Source organism: Melopsittacus undulatus, chromosome 2, assembly GCF_012275295.1.
Source record: "Melopsittacus undulatus isolate bMelUnd1 chromosome 2, bMelUnd1.mat.Z, whole genome shotgun sequence".
In the NCBI taxonomy this organism is placed as follows: Eukaryota; Metazoa; Chordata; class Aves; order Psittaciformes; family Psittaculidae; genus Melopsittacus; species Melopsittacus undulatus.
The window spans coordinates 111,607,527-111,622,076 of NC_047528.1; positions in this window are offsets into that span (position 1 = coordinate 111,607,527).

Genomic DNA, 14,550 nt, shown 5'->3' on the forward strand with positions numbered 1-14,550 from the left:
AAAGGCTGAGGATGTGGGACAGGTACTGACTGGCTGTATTCTTAGCCCTTTGAGCCCACCAGATGCTAGCATCTTTATAATTGAATTGCAACAGTGCATCAGTCTGTGAGCCCAAATCACAGCTGCACAGAGGTCTTTATCCTTCACACTGGTATTTAAGCCTTGCTGCAGAAACCCCTTCTCTACCATGACACTTTGAACAGCACTAACTCCAACAAGTAACATAAAGCACAATGGACCAGCTACCTCTGAGTCCTTGAGAGCTGCCTGGGTGGCATGGTGAGGAAATCCAGCCATGAAGGTTGCTAGGGAAGCCTATGCAACTAGCTTGGGCACAGCTCAGCAGCTTTATTCCACCCTCTGCATGAGCTCCTGTCACCTTACAGATGACACCACTCCTCAGACTCTACTAGAGCTTGAGTCTCCTTCCTCTGTCAGGGTGTCCCAAGCTGTAATTGAGCCTCAGGTACATCTCCCTGACACCTTCCTCTACCCTATCTCCATGGTTCAGAGCTGCTGCTATGCAGAGAAGTAAGTCTTGTCGTCTTCTCCTCAAGTATATCCAAAGCAGATAGCTGAAAAAATCCTTAAGAGAGCCAAAATACTGAGTCTTATAGGAAAGCCTTCCTTCAGGGATGTGAGCACTACTGGGACCATCTCACACATCTTGACCTAGTAGTACATACGGCCCTGATTTTCATGTTGCCTTCTGATGACCCAGACTCTACAGGAATGATTAAGAAACTGTTACCAGTTATTACTAAGTGAAGGTTCCCTGAAAGACAGTAGAATGTTCTGGATCTGGCAGAACTCAAGCTTGATCTAGCTCCTCCAGGTGAATGTAAAGGTTTTTCTATGTATCTCTCATTACCTTTCCACAGGTAATTAAACCACAACCAAATGCTGTGGCCCTCCTGCCTTCTTCCCTGCTAGCCTCCCAGACAGGACCTTCCATACAGTTTGTGCCCTGGAAATGGCTATCTTAGCAGACAGCCTAATGCTGGAATCTGACTTTGACATGCAGTATTTCAGCTTCTCTCAGCAACATCTAGGCTTCATCCCTCCTTGGCTGTACTCATGCTACTGCCTCTTGCAGTAAGGCAATCATAGTATAAGCTTTTTTCCCAGATCCCCTGCTTAACCTCAGGCAGACCTATGTAGCTTTAAGTAGCGTATTACAGTAATGAGGGACCATGCCTATTTCTGAGAATACACTCTCCTTCCCATTAGTAACCCCCCCATGATAAGCAGCTCTATCTTCACTGCTGCCACCAGGCACTTCCAGGCCACGGGAGCTGCAAAGGAGGACAGAGCAGCCTGTCATAAAGAAAAAGTGAGAGGAGTGCATAAACTGGGAGAGAGGGTGGGGGAAGGAATAGGCATTGACAGTCAAAATGCAGAAAAGATGAAATGCAATTTTTCTTCAAATGCCTGGAGACAAGACAGATCGCCCGGCTCCCTTCCCCTCCCTTGCCCTCCTGCCTGAGAAGAGAAGAGGTAGTTAACATAGGAAAGCCCCTCAAATAAGCCCTGACAGGCGCATATTCCGAAACTGATGGCATTTCCCTAAACACTGTTTGTAAAATGGTAATTATCCACCAGGCAGTGACAGCTGGCACTTAGCACTGTGAGAGAACACGGGCGGACAAGAAGAAAGGGATCCTGCCGTAATTGAACAAAGGGTAGAGAAATATATAAAACATAATCAGAAAAATACAACGATTGCTGGCTGTGCTAATAGGTCACTTCAGCCTCTTGGTTCGTCTTGAAGCAACTTAGTGTGAATGCAGATTGAGATTGACATCCTCAAATCGTTCCACTGGGAGCAGAAGGGAGCAGCAGCAGCAGCAAAGCCAATGGGTGAGCTGCTGAAGCAAGCACATGGGTGCCAAACTGGTGGTCAGCTTTTTCACTATGTGTCTGGAACATTTGCTTTCCAACCTGTGCCACAGGATCAGCTGCTGGAAATGACAGGTTCTGGGTAGACGTTTCCTCCCTACTTCAGACCACCCCAGCAACTCAGCTATACTGCAACATGGCTAAGTGGAGTCCTTCATTGGAAGCATCCAGACTGGACAAAGCACCATGGAATGTTCTTTAGAAGAACCTCTGGACTTGGACAGGGAGATGGCTGCACTGATCTTCTGTTCCTCTGGTATTCAACAAAAAAATCCACTTCTGGGACGTTTTTAGGGCAGTGGAGTGGCCTGTCAGTTCAGATATCAGTTCTGACAGATCTGTACGGCCTTGGGGTAAGGCTCTACTTTCAGTGCCTTGATTCTTTATGTATAAAATGGACTGTGAGTTGTTGTAGCTTTGTGATATGTTCAAAGCAAGGCCTTTTCCTATTAGGTCTTACCCAAAATCTAGGAGGACAGGATCCTGAACAGAACATGAGCATGTTCAATGATACAAGTCAAGATACCATCCCTCATATGAGAGTCACACACAGAAAGAATAAAACAAGCATGATGAAAATAAGTTCACATTAATAAGCAGGATGGTATCTTTGAGCTTGGTGGCTTCCAAACTCAAATCCTGTGGCCATCTGATTTACTTCCTTATTAATTAGGATGTTATCTCCCGCCAGCCTGCAGCTGAAACACTGATCTCCAGAACGCTCCATGACTTGCTTTGGCCCAGATTCTGCCTGGAAACGTTACTGCCAGGATCCAGCAAGCATGTATATTTGATCACAACCCAGGATATGCCCATGAGTCACTCAGTGAGGAACAGGCTAGCAGTCCTAACAAATGATGTTCAGATCAGCGTGGTCAGACAAGGACATGTAATAGAGCACTAGAAGAAGGGAAGGAGGTCTGCCTCTCTCCTTTGTATCCGGAATCAGCTTGGCACACAGATAGTCCATGCCTGGGATAAGACAGAAATAGCATTCAAATTTGTCATTCCTTGCCATTCTTCTTTGCCATTACTTCTCCTTTATCAAAGGACATTATATGTTAGAAAGATATAATTGTCCTAATTGACCCATACAATTTTAGCAGTTGAAGGCAAAATCCCTAAAGCTTCTGAATTCCTGCTAAGCTCATCTTCCTCCTCTGCTCTGCCTTAACTCTGTTTTAGTGGATGTTGCTAGTACTTGGTCCATCACAGCAAATGACCTTTAAGCTTCTTTTTATGCCATATTCTCCTTGGTGCCAAGTTTGTATGTTAATAGTTTTCTCAGCACCCATGCACATTCAAAAGAAGATAGATTTTCTCTGCTGCAGACAGATACACCTCTGCACAGTAATTCATTACGCTACTATCTCCAAAGCTGTTTCTTTGAGAAATATGCCAACAGAGTTGTATTAACAGTGTGTAGTTTTCATGAGGATAACCGATGATTTGTTTGACTAGGTCTCTTATGTATCAATCTAACTATTTTGTAGCCTGCATGTGATTTATTTTGTATTGTCTTTATAGGGCTCCAATATTACTTTCCCTCAGTAATCAATCTGCTTTCTTCAAAGTACTGTTAAGTTCTTCTTTAATGAGTGAGAGTTTGAGTAAAGAATTTGTCCTACAAAAGTACTGATCTGAAAGTTATCAATAGGTTTCTAAATGGATGAGTACGAGTAAATTGAAAACTGAGACTTTTTTTCCCCATCAGATGACATTAAAATATATGCATGTTTTCAAGCACAAAGTAATTACTTTAAGCAGTAACAGAGCATTTCTCGTAAGATATATTAAAGAAACACCAACAACGAAATTGCTAATGTTGCAATTTAATTATAAACCCTTCTCTATGCCAGCACATCTTTACTATTACTTTTGTTGCCATTTTTGAGCTGGAGCATGTTGTCTAATGCAATTTACTATGCCTTTTTTTTTGGTACAAATTACTTTCATAGCTTCTGTTTATCTGCCATATATGAAAAAGCACAGCCACACAAGAGATGCTACACAATGGTGATTAAGGTTAAAGAAATGAGAGTAACATTGTGTTATGTGAGAATGTCTGTGTGGCTGCATAATGAAAAGGGGCAACATACACCTGAAGGAGATTAGCAGTAAGACCGAAAGTTCAGTTGTAATTTGGGGAAGTAATTTCAGTGTAGCCATTATAAGATAGCACAGGATGACTTTTGAGTAAACATGAATATTCATTATCATTATTAATGTATTTACCACAGACTTTGTTTCCCTGCAAGGTTCCACACACAATCTAGCTTGGCTATTTCCTGAGAAGCACACTGAAGTTCAACACCTTCTTGGTCAATGGGTGGCTGCACTGATATTTAAGATCAGAAAGGAAGACCTTAGATAACCTAGGGCTTCTCCCTGAGTGATGCAGACCTTTCATCAGACCCACAGTTTCCCCGTTTCTAACTCAAGAACTTGTGGGTGAAGCAAAGAAAGTCTTTTAGGAAGACAACTGATGATGATTTGAAAACTGCAAGTGATTGTAGAGATGAACACATCCTTGGGTAATCTGCTTTCTTTTATGAAAGGAATTCAGACAGATTCCTGTACACACGAGCACACACTCACGCACTCATAATAAAAGCACCTTAATGATCCTCTCTTTCAAGAGGAATAGCTTCTACATGTCACTTGGTTTTGGTGACTGTCCAAGCATACTCACTGCTGCTGAAGGAAACCTTTCCTGGTTTTGCCCTCTAAAATCCACCTGGCACAAGTGCTTAACACATTAATTTAATAAAGCACTCCTAATGCTGCTGCAGGTTCGGGAAGATGCAGCACATCACTGTCAGCAAGGTTTCTGTCGCTGTCAGCAAGTTATTTGTGTTGTCTCTGTCAGATGGCTGTGATGGCTTGCTCAGCTTTTGTGCAGGGCTTGCAGAGAAGTGAGGTGCAAGGTAAGTCACAAGGAGGGGTGCAGACACCTCAGCTTGCCCTGTGCACAGGCCTAGATTATCAGATGTGAAGCACATCTGGAAACCTTATAGCAGAGTTAATGCTCCATCTCATGGTCCACCTCTTGTTAGGCATCGTATGCCCATCAATCCAGTGTATTAACAAAGGCATTGATGAACTCAAATACATCTCTTTAGGCTTTCAAATCAGAACTGGGTGATCTCAGCAATTCTAATTACAGAAAGAAAAGTCCTCCTCCACCCTGCCTTTCTCTGCAGCTCTCACTGTAAGATATACAGGAGGAGGAAAGTGCAGGAAGAGCATAAAAGCACACAGAAGTATATATGAAATGCAGGCAAAAAGAGACAAGAGGTCACACAGAAATAAAGGATCAGCTAAGAGAAGTAAACATGGAAATCTAAGAGGAACAGGTCAAGAGAGAGCAAATGGGCAAGAAAGAATGAGAAAGCCTTTGGACTAACTGGCAGCACAGGCCAGGAAACACCTGAGCCACAGGTGTGCACAGAGACATTAAGAATCCAGTGTGAACACTCACACACACAGTACCACACACTGAATTAGGTACAAATGACGAATCACACACTCATTTGGGTGAGAAAAGACCTCTGGTGCATCATCCAGACCACTACTGCACATTGTGGCAGGTCTGATTACACTTAAACCATCCCTGACAGATGGGTGACTCATCTCTGCCTAGAATATCTCCAGTGCCTCTATAGCCTGCCTTGGCAGCCAGCTCTGTCACCAAACTGTTCCTAGAGTTATAAGGTTTTCCCTCATATTTTTTAACTAACTGTTCCCTGCTGCATCTCAGGACCATTACGTCTTAGGCCTGTTTGTACCAACCACTGAGAAAAATGGATCCCCATCCTCTCAGCAGCTTCTCTTTATGGATTTGCAGACAGTGATTACATCTCCCTTCACACATCTTTCCTCCTCAATGAATATATACCAACCTCCTTAATCTTCTCATTTACACTACACTTTCCAAGCCTATCAGCATTTCTGTCACTCTTCCTAGAGCCTCCTCCAATACATTGTAGCTTTGGGATGTGGAGAAGACAGCATTAATTCAGCTTCCTACCTTTTACCTGTTCCATGTCCAGTGGTGAGAGGTTGAGGACTGGCTTGATTTTCTTCCCTGAGTACCATTTGCTTCCTGAATACTTCCTGCCTTTCTATCCTGAAATACTGTTATATGCAAAGACCATGCACCTACTTATCCACCTATTTTATGTATTATATAGATAAACACAAGGGATCTTGCCTAGCAGGGGCTCCAACATTAAAAGCTGTCTTAAAAGATAAGCTGGGCTATCTGTGATGAAGAGTATCTGAAGGAGTGGAAAATGAGGAAGATGACAGTGTTACTTTACACACTGGAAGAAGCCGCATTTGATGGTACCCTCATGGTGTACTGAACACTGAAAATTAGAGCATCCTCTTGCTGTCCCAAACCCAAATATTACTCAGATTATGTGCAGTCTGTATCCATTTCATTGGCCTCATTTGTCTTTTGGGCAGCTGTACACTGCATTCATCATTCTTCCCTCCTCCTTTAAAGCCTCCATTTAGAAGACTGGTTAGGCTAGTTCTCAACAGGTCTGCCCCCCTACAGTTCAAGTGAAGTGCATGAACAGTTTCTACACAATGCAAAAATGCCTTTGGCATTATGATTTTAGTTGCAAATGGATAACCTACATGGGGAAAAAATCAAGAAAGGAAAGACTGAATAGGTCATTTGAGATATTATACAGCTGTCTCCAATTGCTCCCTTTAGTTTCTGAAAAGCTTCTTGGGGATTGAATTAGAAGATGGACCTTTAAAAACATCTGGAGACAATATCCAGTAGAGCAGTCAAAAATGCCATAGCATTTCCTTTACAGATTTCACAGAGAAAGCAAGTCCTAAGTAAAATGCATAACAAACACAATCCTCCAGGTCTTGGTGAAAACACATGACAATGAAGGGACAATCATTTCAAAGGGTCCCCAGTTTACATCTGCAATCAGGTACCCAGCACAAAAGCATCTAATTTCTATACCTAACAGTCTGACCTAAAGACCAGTGCCCCGGCATACTTTCCCAAGGGATCACTGGCCATTTGTTTGCCCCACATTACTTCAGAACTAGAGGGTGGAATGAATTGACAGGATTTTAGCTTTAGGGGTTGTGAGATTAGAGGCCAGGCTCTGAGAAAGTCATCTGCAACCTATTATAGCTAAAGGCTTATTGCCAATGACAGCAACTTATGGATGTGTCTATGTAGCAGACTAATGGTCAATAACATTTCTTTTCAATACCCTACTGCAACATCAAGCCAAGCATTGTGTTTATTAAGTGCCATGGAATTTCCTGTCTGCTCTGGAAACTGCAGGTTTTTACACTGATTGCAGCAGTCTGACAAGAAAATCTGAAAAATCAGTTAAGAAATGGAGGAACATCTCATTCTTCACAACAAAAAGAATGAGAGATGCAAAATGTCATTGCTTTGGTGTGCTGGCAAACTTCCTGGAATCAGTCGACCAAAGATAACTATGTTTATAAATATTTGCGATATGAAGATACCGTATATAAATTGCATTTTTATTATTATTATAAAAGTGTGGTGTGTTTTTATCTTAGGGGAGAAAAAAGAGAAAAAGAAATAGCTCTGCAGTGTATTGTAAATATATACATTCGGGTGTTTTGTGCTGTGTATAGCATGTTGTTAATAAGAAACTGAATTCTACTTTGCTCCTATTGCTTGAGCAAAGTGGCTACTCCCTTAACTTCTCCCAGCAAGAGGTGCTAAGAGGCTGGTGGAACAGCACTGGAGTTGTACTCTGAAGATCCCTCTACCTTAAGGTTTTCTGCTGCAGACCCATAACCCCAGTATCTAAGAATCTCCCATGTAAAATCAGTAGCAATAACAAAATCCCTTAGAGACTTCATGGAGCCTGTTGGATGATATAGCTGAGGCTGTGCTGGAGGAATAGCTGGGGATGGCTACAGCTTGTTCCAACTGCTCTGGCAGGTTTTATTGCAGGGAGAGGCTCAGGGCTGCTGGCTGTGGAACTCTCACAATCCAGATAATTGCTTTTCTGTTCTTTTTACCACTGATAAAGACAGAAGAATGGCTGAAATACGATAGAAGCAGCTCCCACACCCATGTATATTCTGTTCCTGACCACCTGGCCCTCATGCCATGTCAGTCCATCCAACTCTGACAACCCTTCTGCTATTCCTTGTCCTCTCACAGGCTCATTTGCACAGCTCTGCTCAGGGACATCAGTTGGGTCATACAATCTCACTTCATCCAAAGCCTGGCCCCTCCACAGTCCCACTAACACACCTCGATCCTGAGTAAAAGCCCTTCCTGCTATTCCCATACCAGTGCATATCTATTCCTGTTTAATTGCTGTCTCTCCCACCTTGCAGCCCTATCAACATCCACATTTTTGTTTGTCATTTCTTCTTGATTCCGAGTCTTCGACCTGTTATTCCCTGCAATAACAAGCAGCATGACACAACCAATTCCACTTCCATTCTGCTTTCTAAAGCATGGCTGAAAACCAAGTGCTACCCCACTAGTAAACCTACCTGAAATCTATTGAGCTGACTGTCAGCTGGCTCCATGCAACAGAGGTAAACGATTAAAACACAATGTCTGCAATAATCAGCCTGCAGAGCATTAACTCCCTGTCATTTGAGCCCTGAATTAGTGGTGTCAATTGGATTCAGTACTGGCTGGCACACCAGGCCATTCCCATAGACCAGGAGGGTCTCTCTAAGCACCTCTTATCAGGCTCTCTTCTGCCTCTCTTATCATGGCTTTGCACCTTCCGCTTCCTTGACAAATAACCATTCAGTATACAGCTCATGGCCGCAGGGACCTGACTTTCACCTCAGTCAGCCACCAGTTTGAGACAAATACCAGTGAAAGACCCAGCATTTAGGACCTTTTGGGCCAGATGTAAGACACACTGGACAGAAATTGCACTAGATACTCAAACCACTCCCAAAGGAAGGGATAAATAAGGATAAATAAATAAAATAGATAAAGAGAGCCATATACAGAAAGAGTTGGAAGGAGACCTTACATCATTCCTATGTTAAAAACATGACTTCTGTTGCACTCTTTAAGAGCAGGAATTCTGCTCACATTCATATACAGGCTTATTCACAACTGGGGGAAATAGGATTACCAGCATTCAAGATGGATACATCCTCAGCAGGACTTAAAGTTTGGAGAATCATGCCTCCTTGTCTTTCCCATTGTAAATGTTAGCTAAACGTAGCTCTGGTGAGAGTTGCCAGCTCAATAGCCCTGGAGATTAACCTGCCAAATTCTCTCATCAGCTGCAGCACTGTAAACCCTGAGTAATACTGACTATAATCAGAGTACTCCAAAATTGCAGTGAGGGGTTGAATTTTGGTACTGCAACAATTTGTTCTTACCAGCAGCAGAAACAGACATAGTTTAACTCCACAGCAATGCTCCCAACACCCTCAGCAAGGCCCGGATTTGATCATACAACAGATAGAGCACTGGCAGCAACAGTATTTACTTTATCGAAGTGGAAGCCAATAATGTGTCCCCTAACATGCCTCACACTTCACCTCAATGGAGGATGGAAATACCAACGCTGCTTCATAGTTTACATACAGTAAGCTCAGAATTAGCACCAAGGATGAGATTTTTCAGAGATGACTTCTGCCTGCTCACACCAATTCAAAATGATGGGGTTTTCATCAATGATTTCTATGGAAGGATAACAGCAGCAAAATCAAGCACTCTGAAAATACTAAGGCCAGCAGAAAGAACTGGGGTACTTGGACGTGCCCGTAAGTGGCCCCTATGCTGTTGTCATCAGTATCAGCCTGCTACCTGCTATACTGAAAAGGCTGATGGCACTCACCACCTCTCTAATCCCACCCCAGGGTCCCCAGTACCCATGGTGTGAAGTTACTGAGCTGCAGCTATTGCTGGGGCTTGAATGGATACTCAAGACATCAGGATGCCTGAGCAGCTCCAAGGTAGACCAGGTTTTTCCTCGACCTCTCCATGTCCACAAGCCCAAGGTAGCATAGTACGCTCATTTCCCTATTCTCCTTTTCATTGGGATTGCTGATACCAGATCAGATTCCTTTAAAGAGAGAAAGTCAGGCTTTGAACCAGTAGGAATTCAGTTTGAAATGAAGGAGTGAGCTGGTTCACTGAGCAATTCTCTCTCTACCTCCATGCCTTCATCACTGTGGACTTTCTGCACTGCACATGTGATGATTTACGATGTTGACATCATCCTGTAGCTCACTCACTATTTTATAAAAGGCCTTAAAAAGAGTGGCTGGCTCAGTAGTGATGGATAAGATTTGGTGTTAAAGCACCATGTGTTTAGAGGGGCTGCAGCCCACAAAACCTCTAAACCTTTGGAGATTCTGCCATCATTTAGGACAGAGGATTGGCATGTTTTAGCACCTGTGGTGTGGAGAGTAGGTGTTTTGTGGGCCTTGACGGCCTGAAAGCTGCTCACAATAAAGAGCAGGACTTGAACATTTCTACCAAGAGCAAATAACCATCACACTTCTCTTTGCTTTCTCATGTTGTGCCCATAAATGTCCAAAGACTGAGATTTTAATCAACCTGTAACCTTCCTTCAGCCCTTGTTTTGTGTACGTGGAGTTGCCCGGAGTAGGGAGGGAACCACTGTTTTTGTGTGAACACATGCAGGATACTATCTTGACTCCTGAGAACCTCATTATGCAAAATCTATTGACAAAAATGAACAAGAGCAGAGCAGAGCAACAAAACAGTCAGATAATTAGAGCAGTCAAAGAATGAAAGGGTCAAATATGCCTGTCATGGCTGTGAATAGGAGACAGGATATCAATATGAATACAACAAAGGGGAAAAAGCAAATGCAGACCAAACCTGAGAAAAAACTTCCTGACAGCAAGGCAGGGCAGCAGGTTGTGGAATGTCTCCCAAAGCATGCAACTGGGTCCCTGCTGCTAGGAAATAGATCAGAGGAAACCATACTGGTCCACAGCTCAGTGCCCAAGAGGCACACTTGCTCTGCAGTAATGGCCGGCTATGGGTATCACTCCTTGCCCTTCCAACTGGATGTTTTCATCTGTGGTGCATGTCCTGGGCTCACGGCAGCCTGCCACTGTGCAGATGTTAAGCAGATGTCACCTCCCTCCCTCTGGTGATTAAAGTGATTTCAGGATGAGATGGCAATTACTCCCTGAAAGGCTGTGTGCAGAATGCTGCAGGGTGCTGTAGGTTGCACTCCAGTGCAACCAAGCGCTGGGGCTCATCACAGGTAAAACATTAATGGTCACAACACAAGCTGACTTCTCAGTGCATTTGTGCACACCCACTCCTTGACTCACTGCTGAGAAAGCTAGAGAAGAGGCTCCACTAAGCAGCACACTATGTGCCAGGCTGCATTGGCCATGGTATTCATCCAGTCTCCTATCTTGTCCACAACAGCAGTCAATTCCAGATGCTTCAATGAAAGTACAAGAACACCCCCCAGACGGATGTGAAACAGCTTGTCCCTCTATGTTAGGCCTTGAATTGGGTTTTGAGACCTAGAAAAGACTTAAATCCTACTGACTGCATGTGGCTGGCTCTTCTTCCCATAATGTATTCCCCTTGATTAAGAGAACTCTGGGTACTCTCAGTGAATACTGGATCTTTCTTATTTTTGAGTCCTGCTGAAGGCTAGCTATTGATGATGTTGCATTACAATGATTTCTACAGCCAACCTGCCTGTTACAGGGAAAAAGAATCCCTCTCTGTTTTTCATCTTGTCATCAAATATCTCCTTGTTCTTTCCTCTGAAAACTGAGGCTCTCTCTCAAGAACATGCAGACTTTTAGATCTCCCTTCTTCTTAGCAACATACAAGCTCTGTTGGTCCCAAACTTTCAAAGGGTGTTCTCTTTGCATGAGAATCCTCCCAGGCACATCATTATTCCTGTTGGCCAGCTCTCAGCCATTTCTCTTCTGAGACAGCATTTCCAGCCCTGCATGTATTTTTTGCAGCTGATGTTCCAGCACTGAGAATGTGGGATCAATCCACACACCATCCCCTTAACATGCTGCAAAGCTGTCTCCATGCTCCCAGTCCTCTCTGCTTCACAGAGAGGCTCTCATAGTAACACAGCAGTGCTGTGGCAGTCCCTGTCTTCCCTGTTGCCTCCTCAAGCTTTGCAGTTCTTATTTAAGCCTTCCATTCATACGCCCCACGCTTGGTGTTAATGTTCTGTGCCTTCAAAAACTTGCATGTATAAACAAAGGATGTCATTACTACTCCTCCAGTTTGGGGAGGGATATAGAAATGAGTGGCTTTTTAAGGGCATTCCTGTTGAAAAAAGTGTTTTGTCTTCACTAAATCCATCTATTAGTCTTTTCCATTATAATCAATAAATCAGCTCCCTCTTTATATGGTGATGTTGGCTCAGCTGTGATTTTTTTGATGGCAAAATTCATTACTCAATTGTCTCACTGCTTCCTTTCTAAGTTCAAAAACATCCATTAGCACCACTATGTGAAGCCCCATTAATCTGCTTTCATTATAATAATGTTCTTATTCGTTCTTAGCGTCTTTATTGCATCCCACTCATCCTTGTTGTCTCATAGGAGCTTTTAATTAATGCACTAGGAACTGATAGAAAGAACCAGCACTTTCAGATCTACCTTTTTTGGTTCCTGGACAGAAATCAACCAAATTCACTCAGGTGACCCTGTTCTAGAATGGGGAGAGTTGGCACATGAGGCAGGCTGGATGCTTTTGGAGCTGCCTGGTTTCTACAGGGAAAGGTACAGCCAAAATAATCTTTTACTGCCACCAATTGCTTGTTTGGTTGTGTTCTATTACCCTGTACTACAAAATGCTTTTCAAAATGGGAAGTATCTCTCCATTCAATGCTGGGTTTGGCCTTTGATTTGCCTCATAATGCAAGTCAATGAAATATAACCTGCAGCAAAAGAAACGCCTGAAGAAGGGCTCCAAACTAAGGTGAAGATGACTTCTCAGTTACTGAAGACATCAAAAGTGATGTCTTACTCCCCTCCTTTACCCATGAACTTGAACTCTGCCTTGCTACTTAAATGGAAAGAAATATGGTGTAAAGCTGCACTGATTTAGCACTCTTTTTGTTTCCCAGCCTTTTAGTTTCTTCCTGCCCCTAAGACTTGAGGAAACAAACACTTGCTGTTTCTACAGCAGACACATACAGTGACTCAGAGACAGGCTACAACAGTTGTAAGGCCCCTGGGCTTTGAGTAAAAATACGTGTTTCTTAGTCCTACATCCAGCAGATGCCTCTGGGGAAGCCCTTTCACTGGCCCCTTTCTGCCTCCTGTTTGAGCTGCCAGTGCCACTGACAAGAGGTTTTACACATTCCTGTTCCCTTGCAGTGCCAAGTGTGACAGGTCACCACCAGGGTCTCTGGGTGCTATGGTAGCACAGCTGAGCTCAAAGGCTCTTGAAAGCAGAGGGCTGCTGCTGTCCTAAACGTTTTCCCTACAGATAGAGAAGGCTTTGCTGCTCCATGTGTAGCATACTGTGATCTCCTCCAACGCACCACTTGTTAGGGAACACTCTTTGCATCAATCCATATGGGGCTCAGCTCAGCCACCCTTAAACCTCATGCTCAAGCAACTGGGAAGGAGGCTCACAAAAGCCAAAACCAGGATGCTTGGAAGTGAGGGTTTGGAGTCGGCTGCTGGCAATTTGGCTGTGTCTGTCCTGCTTGGGAATTGCTTTCCATGGAATGCCTTTCCATGGCATGCATTTGGGTGAGGGAGTGAGTGTGGCTCCACTGGAGAGAGCTAGAGCAAAACATCAGATGAAAACGATTTGCCTTACCTTCTCCTTTCAACATGTGTTAGTATAGGATACAAGAAACAAAAAATGAGGACTATTAAATTCCCTTCCTTTGCTCCCCACAAGAAGACAAATAAAGTTGGCGAACAATGGTTTTCTGAACCCCTCTAATGAAATCAGCGTTTCTTAAACACTGCTAGTCAATGGAAAACTGGCATGTTTACTTCTTTCCAGGAGACCAAATGGAGAACTGCCTAGAAAAACCCAGGCAAACAAAGGGATATGTTGTGAGCTGATATCTCTGACAAGTCAGAGGGAAGAAAAAGAAAGATTGAACACGGATTATAGAATTTATCATTAAAACAAGAAACCCCAAACCCAAGAACTTTGCATGAGACTTCAAAAGAAAAGAAGGGGAGGGGAAAAGGGGGGACAGAAAGGAAAGAAAATCTGTCAAGAATTTGCTCACTGCATCCAAAATGCCTCAGTGAGCAGAGATACAGAAACAAGCTAATTACTGTCTTTCTTTTACTCTGCCCGGTCTGAACTCCACACACTATGTTTTCCACAGTTATTAATAAAGGAACACTTTTATCTCCACCTTATTAAGATTTCTGGGGGTTGGAGTATAGTATCTGACAGATACCATATGGGATAGGGTGGAAAGAGAAGGGAGTGAAGGAAAGGAAGACAGAAGCAAAGAAATGACTTAGAAATCCCTCCGTAGTTCCTAGGATAGATGTCCAAACTACCGGATTCAATATAATTGGATATATTCAATTATATATGCATATTATTAATATATAAACATATAAATGATAAATAATATGTATTATATATGAACATATATAATATTGTATTGACATTTATATATGTAACTCAGT